Here is a 12,465-nt window from a genome sequence, read left to right on the forward strand (position 1 = left end):
TTATGTGAAGATATTTCCTTTTCCAGCACAGGCCTCAAGGCGCTGAAAATATCCTCCTGCAGATTCTACAAAAAGAGTGTTTCAAAACTGCTCTATCAAAAGAAAGGTTCAACTCTGTGTGTTGAAAGGACACACACATCACAAATAAGTTTCTGAGAATGCTTCTCTCTAGTTTCTATGTGAAGATATTTCCTTTTCCAAGCACAGGCCTCATAGCGTTCCAAATATCCACTTGCAGATTCTTCAAAAATAGTATTTCAAAACTGGTCTATCTAAAGGAAATTTCATCTCTGTGATTTGAATGCACACACCACAAAGAAGTTTCTGAGTATACTTCTGTCTAGTTCTTATGGAAAAATATTTCCTTTTACAACATAGGCCTCAAGATGCCCCTAGTATCCAGTAGCAGATTCTACAAAAAGAGTGCTTCCAAAATGCACTATCAAAAGGAAGGTTCAACTCTGTGAGTTGAATGCACACATCACAAAGAAGTTTCTGAGAACGCTTGTCTAGTTTTTATGTGAAGATATTTCTTTTTCCAGCATAGGCCCCAAAGTGCTGCAAATAACCAACTGCAAATTCTACAAAAAGAGTCTTTCAAAACAGCTCAATCAAAAGGAAGGTACAAGTTTGTGATTTGAAAGCACACATCACTAATTAGTTTCTGAGAACGCTTCTGTCTAGATTTTATATGAAGATATTTCTTTTTCCCCCAGAGGCCACAGTCGTTCTTAATATCCACTTGTAGATTCTAGAAAAAGAGTGTTTCAAAACTGCTCTATCAGAAAGAAGGTTCAACTCTGTGAATTTAATGCACACATCCCAAAGAAGTTTCTGATAATATTTCTGTATAGTTTTTATGTGAAGATATTTCCTTTTCCAGCATAGGCCTTCAAGGGCTTCAAATATCCAGTTGCAGATTATGCAAAAGGAGTATTTCAAAACTGTTCTATCAAAAGGAAAGTACAACTTTGTGAGTTGAATGCACGCAGCAAAATGAAGTTTCTGAGAATACATCTCTCTACTTTTTATGGGAAGTAATATCCTTTTCCAGCATAGGCCTCAAACCGCTCCAAATATCCTATTGCAGATTCTGCAAAAACAGTGTTTCAAAACTGCTCTATCAAAAGGAGATTTCAAAAGTGAAAGTTGATTGCACATATCACAAAGAATTTTCTGAGAATGCTTCTCTCTACTTTTTATAGGCAGATATTTCCTTTTCCAGCATAGGCCTGTTCACTCCAAATATGCACTTGCAGATTCTATAAAAAGAGGGTTTCAAAACTGCTCTATCAAAAGGAAGGTTCATCACAGTGAGTTGAATGCACACATCAGAAGGTACTTTCTGAGGATGCTTCTGTCTACTTTTTATTTGAAGATGTTCTTTCCAGCAAATGCTTCATAGTGCTCGAAATATCCACTTGTAGATTCTACAAAAAGAGTGTTTCAAAACTGCTCTATCAAAAGGAAAGTTCAAATCTGTGTGTTGAATGCACACATCTCCAAGAAGTTTCTGAGAATGCTTCTGTCTAGTTTTTATGTAAAGATATTTCCTTTTCCACCGAAGTCCTCCTAGTGCCCCAAACGTCCACTTGCAGATTCTACAAAAAAACTGTTTCAAAACTGCTCTATCGAAACGAAGGTTCAAGTTTGTGAGTTGAATGCAAATATCACAAAGAAGTTTCTCAGAATGCTTCTGTTTAGTTTTTATTTGAAGTTATTTCATTTTCCACCACAGCCCTCAAAGCTCTACAAATGACCACTTGCAGATTCTAAAAGCAGAGTTTTTCAAATTTCTTCTATCAAAAGAAATGTTCTACTCTTTGAGTTGCATGCATACATCACAAAGTAGTTTCTGGGAATACTTCTGTCTTGTTTTTATTTGAAGATATTGTCATTTCCAGTGAAGGCTTTGAAGCGCTCAAAATATACACTTGCTGATTCTACAAAAAGAGTGTTTCAAAACTGGTCTATCAAAAGGAAGTTTCAACTCAGTGAGTTGAATGGACACATCAAAAAGAAGTTATGAGAATTCTTCTTTCTAGTTTTTATGTGAAGATATTTCCTTTTGTACTGTTGGTCTCAAAGCGCTCCAAATAACCACCTGCAGTTTCTACAAAAAGAGCGTTTCAAAACTGCTCTATCAAAAGGAAGGCTCAACTCTGTAAGCTGAATGCACTCATCATGAAGAAGCTTCTGAGAATGCTTCTGTCTAGTTTCTATTTGAAGATATACACGTTTCCAAAGAAGTCCCAAAACTGGCCAAATATCCCATTGCAAATTGTACAAAAAGAGAGTTTCAAATCTGCTCTATAAAAGGGAAGCTTCAAATCTGAGAGATGAATGCACACATCTCAAAGAAGTTTCTGAGAAAGCTTCTGTACAGTTTTTATGTGAAGATATTCCCGTTTCCAACAAAGGCCTCAAATCGGTCTAAATATCCCCTTGCAGATTCTACAAAAGGAGTGTTTCAAAACTGCTCTAACAAAAGGAAGGTTCAACTTTGTGAGTTGAATGCGCACATCAGAAAGAAGTTTCTGAGAATGCTTCTGTCTAGTTTTTATGAGAAGATATTTCCTTTTCCACCGAAGGCCTCAAAGCGCCTAAAACTTCCTATTGCAGGTTCTAAAAAAAAGTTGTTTCAAAACTGCTGTATCACAAGGAATGTTCAAGTGTGTGAGTTGAATGCACACATCAAAAGGAATTTCTGAGAATGCTTCTTTCCAGTTTTTATGTGAAGATATTCCCGTTTCCAACAAAGACCTCAAAACGCTACAAATATCCCCTTGCAGATTCTACAAAAAGAGGGGTTGAAAACTGCTCTATTGAAAAGAAGTTTCAACTCTGTGAGTAGAATGCACACATCACAAAGTAGTTTCTGAGAATACTTCTGTGCAGTTTTTATGTGACGATATTCCCGTTTCCGACGAAAGCCTCTACACGGTCAAAATATCCCCTTGCAGATTATACAAAAAGAGGGTTTCAAAACTGCTCTATCAAAAGGAAGGTTCAACTCCGTGAGTTGAATGCATACATCACAAAGTAATTTCTGAGAATGCTTCTGTGTAGTTTTTATGTGAAGATATTCCCGTTTCCAAAGATGGTGTCAATTTGTTCTAAATATCCACTTGCACATTCTTCAAAAAGAGTGTTTCAGAACTGCTCTGTGAAAAGGTATGTTCTACTCTGTGAGTTGAATGCAAACATCACAAAGAAGTTTCTGAGAATGCTTCTGTCTAGATTTATTTTGAAGATATTTCCTTTCCACCATAGCCCTCAAAGCACTACAAATGTCCACTTGCAGATTCCACAAAAAGAGTGTTTCAAAACTACTCTCTCAAAAGAAAGGGTCATCTCTTTGAGTTGAATACACATCACACAGTAGTTTCTGAGAATTGTTCTGTCTAGCTTTTATTTGAAGATATTCCCTTCTCCAACTAAAGCTTCAAAGTGCTTCAAATATCCAATTGCAGATTTCACAAAAAGAGTGTTCCAAAGCTGCTATATCAAGAGGAAAGTTGAACTCTGTGAGTTGAAGGCACACATCACAAAGAAGTTTCTGTCTAGTTTTTATGTGAAGATACTTCCTTTTCCCGTGTAGGCCTCAAAGCACACAAAATCTTCTCTTGTAGATTCTACAAAAAAGGTGTTTCAAAACTGGTCTATCAAAAGGAAGGTTCAAATCTGTGAATTCAATTCACAAATCACAAAGAATTTTCTGAGAATGCTTCTGTCCAATTTTTATGTGAAGACATTAACATTTCCAACGAAGGCCTCAAAACGCTCCAATTATTCCCTTGCAGGTTCTACAAAAAGAGTGTTCAAAACTACTGTACTGAAAAGAAGGTTCAATTATGCGTGTAGAATGCACACATCACAAATTAGTTTCTGAGAATACTTCCGTCTAGTTTTTATTCAAAATTATTCCCATTACTAATAAAGGCCATAAAGCAGTCCATATATCCAGCTGCAGATTCTACAAAAAGAATGTTTCAAACTCTTCAATCAGAAGAAAGGTTCATCACTGTGAGTTAAAGGCCCACATCACAATGAAGTTTCTGAGAATGCTTCTGTCTAGTTTTTATATGAAGACATTCCCGTTTACAATGATGGCCTCAAATAGGTCAAATATCCAATTGCATATTGTGCAAAAAGAGTGTTTCAATACTGCTCTACCAAAAGGATGGTTCAACGCTTTGAGCTAAATGCTCACATCACAAAGAAGTTTCTGAGAATCCTTCTGTCAAGTTTTTATGTGAAGATATTCCCTTTTCCAATGAAAGCCTCAAATTGGTCCACTTCTCCCCTTGCAGATTATACAAAAAGAGTGTTTCAAAACTGCTGTATGAAAAGTTATGTTCAGTTATGTGAGTTGAATGCACACATCACAAAGATGTTTCTGAGAATGCTTCTGTCTAGTTTTTATGTGAAGATATTCCCTTTTCCAGCATAGGCCTCAAATCGCTCCAAATATTCAATTGCAGATTGTACAGAAAGGGTGTTTCAAAACAGCTCTATCAAAAGGAAGGTTCAACTCTGTGAGTTGAATGCATTCATCCAAAGAAGTTTCCGAGAATGCTTCTGTCCAGTTTTTATGTGAAGATATTTCCTTTTTCAGCAAAGGCCTCAAAGTGCTCCAAATATCTACTTGCAGATTCTACAAAAAGAGTGTTTCAAAACTGCTCTATCAAAAATAAAGTTCAACTCTGTGAGCTGAATGCACTCGTCACAAAGAAGTTTCTGAGAATGCTTCTGTCTACTTTTAATGTGAAGGTATTGCCTTTTTCACCATTGGCCTCAATGCGCTCCTAATATCCACTTTCAGACTCTACAAAAAGAGTGTTTCATAGCTGTCCTATCAAAAGGAAGGTTCAACACTGTGAGTTGAATGCACCCATCACAAAGTAGCTTGTGATAATGCTTCTTTCTAGTTTTTATGTGATGAAATTTCCTTTTCCAGCATAAGTCTGAAAGCGCTCCAAATATCCACTTGTAGATTCTCCAAAAGGGGTTTTTTAAAACTGTTCCATCAAAAGGGAAAGTTCAAATCTGTGAGTTGCCTGCACTCTTCAAAAAAAGTTTCTGACAATGCTTCTGTCTAGTTTTTTTGTGAAGATATTTCCTATTCCAGCATAGGCGTCAAAACGGTCCAAATATCCACTTGCACATTTTACTAAGAGAGTGTTTCAAATCTGTTCTACCAAAAGAAGGTTCAACACCGTGAGTTGAATGCACTCATCACAAAGAAGTTTCTGAGAACGTTTCTGTCTTGTTTGTATGTGAAGATATTTCTATTTCCATCATAGACCTCAAATTGCTCCAAATATCCAATTTCAGATTGTACAGAAAGGGTGTTTCAAAACAGCTCTATCAAAAGGAATGTTCAACTCTGTAAGTTGAATGCAGACATCACAAAGAACTTTCTGAGAATGCTTCTGTCTACTTATCATGTGAAGATATTTCGTTTTCAAACATAGGCCTCAAATCGCTGTAAATATCCCCTTGCAGATTCTACAAAAAGAGTGTTTCAAAACTATTCTATCAAAAGGAAGTTTCAATCCTGTGAGTTGAATTTATGAAGCACACAGAAGTTTCTGAGAATGCTTCTGTCTAGTTTTTATGTGAAGATATTCCCTTTTCCAGCATTGGCCTCACATCGCTCCAAATATCCCCTTGCAGATTCTACAAAAAGCGTGTTTCAAAACTGCTCTATCAAAAGGAAGGTTCAACACTGTGAGTTGAATGCACACATCACAAACAAGTTTCTGAGAATGCTTCTGTCTTGTTTTTATGTGAAGATATTTCGTTTTCCTGCATAGGCCTCAAAGAGTTCCACATATACCCTTGCAAATACTACAAAAAGAGTGTTTCAAAACTGCTCTATAAAAAGGAAGGTTCACGTCTGTGAGTTGAATGCACACATAAGAAAGACGTTTCTGAGAATGCTTCAATCTAGTTTTTATGTGAATTTATTTCCTTTTCCATCATAGGACTCAAAGCACTCCAAATATCCACTTGCAGATTCAACAAAAAGACTGTTTCAAAACTCTTCTATCAAAAGGAAGGTTCAACTTTGTGCGTTGAATGCACTCATCAAAAAGAAGTTTCTGAGAATGCTTCAGTCTTGTTTGTATGGGAAGATATTTCTATTTCCATCATAAGCCTCAAATCGCTCCAAATACCCAACTGTAGATGGTACAGAAAGGGTGTTTCAAAACAGCTCTATCAAAAGGAATGTTCAACTCTGTAAGTTGAATGCACACAACACAAAGAACTTTCTGAGAATTCTTTTGTCTACTTATCATGTGAACATATTTCGTTTTCAAGCATAGGCCTCAAATCGCTCTAAATATCCACTTGCAGATTCTACAAAAAGAGTGTTTCAAAACTATTCTATCAAAAGGAAGTTTCACGTCTGTGAGTTGAATTTATGAGGCACAGAGAAGTTTCTCAGAATGCTTCTGTCTAGTTTTTACGTGAAGATATTCCCTTTTCCAGCATTGGCATCATATCGCTCCAAATATCCACTTGCAGATTCTACAAAAAGGGTGTTTCAAAACTTCTCTATCAAAAGGAAGGTTCAACACTGTGAGTTGAATGCACACATCACAAACAAGTTTCTGAGAATGCTTCTGTCTTGTTTTTATGTGAAGATATTTCGTTTCCCTGCATAGGCCTCAAAGGGCTCCACATATACCCTTGCAAATTCTACAAAAAGAGTGATTCAAAACTGCTCTATTAAAAGGAAGGTTCACGTCTGTGAGTTGAATGCACACATAAGAAAGACGTTTCTGAGAATGCTTCAATCTAGTTTTTATGTGAATTTATTTCCTTTTCCAGCATAGGCCTCAAAGTGCTCCAAATATCCACTTGCAGATTCCACAAAAAGAGTGTTTCAAAACTCTTCTATCAAAAGGAAGGTTCAACTTTGTGAGTTGAATGCGCTCATCACAAAGAAGTTTCTGAGAATGCTTCTGTCTAGTTTTTATGTGAAGATATTTCCTTTTCCGGCATAGGCTTCAAAGCACTCCAAATATCCACTTGCAGATTCTACAAAAAAAATGCTTCAAAACTGTTCTATCAAAAGGAAGGTTCACATCCGTGAGTTGAATGCTCTATCACAAAGACGTTTCTGAGAATGCTTCTATTTTTTAGGTGAAGATATTTCCTTTTCCAGCATAGGCATCAAAGCACTCCAAGTATCCACTTCCACAATCTACAAAGAGAGAGTTTCAAAACTGTTCTGTCAAAAGGAAGGTTCAACACTATCAGTTGAATGCACTCATCACAGAGAAGTTGCTGAGAATGCTTCTGTCTAATTTATAAGTGAAGATATTTCCTTTTCCATCATAGGCCTGAAATCGCTCCAAATATCCACTTGCAGATTCTACAAAAATAGTGTTTCAAAACTGTTCTATCAACAGGAAAGTTCAACTGTGTGAGTTGAATGCACTCACCACAAGAAGTCTCTGAGAATTCTTCTGTCTAGTTTTTATGTGAAGATATTTCCTTTTCCAGCACAGTGCTCAGACGCCCCAAATATCAAATTGCAGATACTACAGAAAGAGTGTTTCAAACCTGAACTACCAAAAGGAATGTTCAAGACTGTGAGTTGAATTCATAAAGCACAGGGAAGTTTCAGACAATGCTTCTGTCTAATTATTGTGGGAAAATATCACCTTTTCCAGCATAGGCCTCAAGCGCTCCAAATATCCACTTGCCGACACTACAGAATGGGTGTTTAAAAACTGCTCTATCAAAAGGAAGGTTCCACACGGTGAGTTGAAGCATACGTCACAAAGAAGTTTCTGAGAATGCTTCTGTCCATTTTTTATGTGAAGATATTTCCTTTTCCAGCATAGACCTCAGATTGATCCAAACATCCACTTGCAGATTCTACAAAAAGAGTGTTTCAAAATTGCTCAATGAAAAGATGGTTCAAGTCTTTGAGTTGAATGCACTCATCACAAAGAAGTTTCTGAAATTGCTTCTGTCTAGTTTTTCTGTGAAGATATTTCCTTTTCCAGCATAGCGATCAAGATGCCCCAGATATCAACTTGCAGACACTACAAAAAGAGTGTTTCAAACCTGAGCTATCAAAAGGAATGTTCAAGTCTGTCAGTTGAATTCATAAAGCACAGGGAAGTTTCTGATAATGCTTCGGTCTAATTTTTACGTGAAGATATTTCCTTTTCCAGCATAGGCCTCAAGCTCTCCAAATATCCACTTGCAGATTCTACAGAAAGGGTGTTTCAAAACTTCTCTATCAAAAGGAAGGTTCAACTCTGATAGTTGAATGCGTACATCACAATGAAGTTTCTGAGAATGCTTCTGTCTACTTTTTATGTGGATATATATCCTTTTCCAGCATAGGCCTCAAATTGCTCCAAACACACACTTGCAGATTCCACAAAAAAGTGTTTCAAAATTGCTCTATCAAAAGAAGGCTCAAGTCTTTGAGTTGAATGCACTCATCACAAAGAATTTTCTGAGATTGTTTCCGTCTATTTTTTATGTGAAGATATTTCCTTTTCCAGCATAGGCCTCAAAGCCCTCAAAACATCCACTTGCAGATTCTATAAAAAGAATGTTTCACAACTGTTCTATCAAAAGGAAGGTTCAATTCCGTGAGTTGAATGAATTCATCACAAAGAAGTTTCTGAGAATACTTCTGTCTAGTTTTTATGTGAAGATATTTCCTTTTCCAGCGTAGGCCTCATAGCCCTCCAAATATTCACTTGCAGATTCTACAAAAGGAGTGTTCCAAAACTGCTCTATCAAAAGGAAGGTTCAAGTCTGTGAGGTGAAGGCACTCATCACGGATATTCCCTTTTCCATCATAGGCCTCAAAGCGCTCCAAATATCCATTTGCAGATTCTATAAAAAGAGTGTTTCAAAAGTGTTCTGTCAAATGGAAGTTTCAACTCTGTGATTTGAATGCACTCATCACCAAGAAGTTTCTGAGAATGCTTCTGTCTAGTTTCTATGTGACGATATTTCCTTTTTCAGCATATACCACAAAGCGGTCCAAATATCCACTTGCAGATTCCACAATAACAGTATTTCAAAACTGCACTATCAAAAGGAAGGTTCAAGTCTGTGAGTTGAATGCATAAATCACAGGGAAGTTTCTGTGAATGCTTCTTTAATATTTTTATGTGAAGATTTTCCCTTTTCCAGCATAGTCCTCAAATATCTCCAAATATCCACTGGCAGATTCTACAAAAAGTGTGTTTCAAAACTGCTCGATCAAAACGAATCTTCAACTCTGTGAGTTGAATGCACACATTACAAAGAAGTTTCTGAGAATGCTTCTGTCTAGTTTTTATGTGAGGATATTTCCTTTTACAGCATGGGTCTCAAAGGACTCCAAATATCCCCTTGCAGATTCTACAGAGAATTTTTCAAAACTCTTCTATCAAAAGGAAGGTTCATCTCTGTGAGTTGGATGCACTGATCACAGAGAAGTTTCTGAGAATACTTCTGTCTAGTTTTTATTTGAAGATATTTCCCTTTCCAGCATAGGCCTCAAAGCTCTCCAAATATCCACTTGCAGATTCTACAAAAAGTGTCTTACAAAACTGCTCTATGAAAAGGAAGGTTCAAGACTGTGAGTTGAATGCACTCATAACAAAGAAGTTTCTGAGAATGATTCTGTCTAGTTTTTATATGAAGATATTTCCTTTTCCATCATAGGCCTCAATGCGTCCAAATATCCACTTGCAGATTCTACAAAGGGAGTGTTTCAAAACTGTTCTATGAAAAGAAAGGTTCAAATCTGTGAGTTCAATGCACTCATCACAAAGAACTGTCTAATAATTCTTTTGTCTACTTTTTGTGTGAAGATATTTCCCTTTCCAGCATAGGCCTCAAAGCGCTCCAAATATCCAATTGCAGATTCCACAAAAGGAGTGTTTCAAAACAGCTCTATCAAAAGGAAAGTTCAAGTCTGTCAGTTGAATGCACTCATCATGAGGAAGTTTCTGAGAATGCTTCAGCTTAATTTTTATGTGAAGATATTACCTTTTCCAGCATAGGACTCAAAGAGCTCCAAATATCCACTTGCAGATACTACAAAACGAGTGTTTCAAAACTGCTCTATCAAAAGGAAGGTTCAAGTCTGTGAGTTGAATGCACTCATCTTAAAGAACTTTCTGAGAATGCTTCTGCTTAGCTGTTATGTGGAGATGTTTCCTTTTCCTGCATAGGCCTCTAAGTGCTCCAAATATCCACTTGCAGATTGTACAAAAAGAGTGTTTCAAAACTGTTCTATAAAAGGAAAAGTTCAGCTCTGTGAGTTCAATGCTCTCATCACAGAGAAATTTCTGAGAATGCTTCTGTCTAGTTTCTATATGAAGATATTTCCTTTTCCATCACAGGCCTCAAAACGCTCCAAATATCCATTTGCAGATTCTACAAAAAGAGTGTTTCAAAACTGTTCTATCAAAAGTAATGTTCAACTCCGTGAGATGAATGCACTCATCATAAAGAAGTTTCTGAGAATGTTTCTGTCTAGTTTTTATGTGAAGATATTTCCCTTTCCAGGATAGGCCTCAAATCGCTCCAAATATCCACATGCAGATTCTACAATAAGAGTTTTTCGAAACTGCTCTATCAAAAGGAATGTTCAAGTCTGTGAGTTAAATGCCTAAAGCAAAATGAAATTTTTGAGAATGCTTCTGTCTACATTTAATGTGAAGATATTCCCTTTTCCAACATAGGCCAGAAAGCACTCCAAATATCCACTTGCAGATTCTACAAAAAGTGTGTTTCAAAACTGCTTTATCAAAGGAAACTTCAAGTTTGTGAGTTGAATTCATAAAGCACAGGAAAGTGTCTTAGAATGCTTCTGTCTAGTTTTTATGTGAAGATATTCCCTTTTCCAGCATAGGCCAGAAAATGCTCCAAATATCCACTTGCAGATTCTATAAAAAGTGTGTCTCAAAGCTACCCTATCAAAAGGAAAGTTCAAGTCTGTGAATTGAATTCATAAAGCACAGGGAAATTTCTCAGAATGCTTCTGTCAAGTTTTTATGTGAAGATATTTCCTTTTCCAGCATAGGCCTCAAAGCGACCCAAATATCCACTTTCAGATTCTACAAAAAGGGTGTTTCAAAACTTCTCTACCTAAAGGAAGGTTCAACTCTGTGAGTTGAGTGCACACATCACAAAGAAGTTTCTGAGAATGCTTCTGTCTAGTTTTTATGTGAAGACACTTCCTTTTCCATCATAGGCCTCAAACCGCTCCAAATATCCAATTGCAGATTCCACAAAAGGAGTGTTTCAAAACGGCTCTATCAAAAGGAAAGTTCAAGTCTGTCAGTTGAATGCACTCATTATGAAGAAGTTTCTGAGAATGCTTCAGCTTAATTTTTATGTGAAGATATTACCTTTTCCAGCATAGACCTCAAAGCGGTCCAAATATCCACTTGCAGTTTCTTCAGTAAGAGTGTTTCAAAACTGCTCTATCAAAAGGAAGGTTCAAGTCTGTGAGATAAATGCATAACGCACAGGAAGTTTCTGATAATGCTTCTGTCTTGATTTTATGTGATGATATTCCCTTTTACAGCATTGGCCCCAAAGCGCTCCAAATATCCACTTGCAGATTCTATGAAAAGAGTGTTTCAAAACTGCTCTATTAAAAGGAAGGTTCAAGTCTGTGAGTTGAATTAATAAAGCCCAGGGTAGTTTCTGAGAATGTTTCTGTCTAGTTCTTATGTGAAGATATTTCCTTTTCCAACATAGGCCTCAAATCGCTCCAAATATCCACTTGCAGATCCCATAAAAAGGGTGTTTCAAAACTGCTCTATCAAAAGGAAGGTTCAACACTGTTTGTTGAATGCGCACATCACAAAGAAGTTTCTGAGAATGCTTCTGTCTAGTTTTTATGTGAAGATATTTCTTTTTCCAGCATAGTCCCCAAAGCTCTCCAAATATACACTTCCAGATTCTACAAAGAGAATGTTTCAAAACTGTTCTCTCAAAAGGAAAGTTCAACTCTGTGAGTTGGATGCACTCATTGCAGAAAATTTTCTGAGAATGTTTCTGTCTTGTTTTTATGTGATAATATTTCCTTTTCCAACATCGGCCTCTAAGTGCTCCACATATCCACTTGCAGATTCTACAAAAAGAGTATTTCAAAACTGCTCTATGGAAGGGAAGGTCCAAGTCTGTGAGTTTAATGCACTCATCAAAAGATGTTTCTGAGAATGCTTCTGTCTAGTTTTTATGTGAAGATATTTCCTTTTCCAGCATCAGCCTCAAAGTGCTCCAAATATCCACTTGCAGATTCTACAAAGAGAGTTTTTCGAAACTGTTCTACCAAAACGAAGGTTCAAATCTGTGAGTTGAATGCACACATCACAAAGAAGTTTCAGAGAAAGGTTCAACTTAATTTTTATAAGAAGATGTTTCCTTTTCTAGCATAGGCCTCAAAGTGCTCCAAACATGCACTTGCAGATTCTA

The sequence above is a fragment of the Pongo abelii genome, chromosome 15 (assembly GCF_028885655.2).
Source record: "Pongo abelii isolate AG06213 chromosome 15, NHGRI_mPonAbe1-v2.0_pri, whole genome shotgun sequence".
Classification (NCBI taxonomy): Eukaryota; Metazoa; Chordata; class Mammalia; order Primates; family Hominidae; genus Pongo; species Pongo abelii.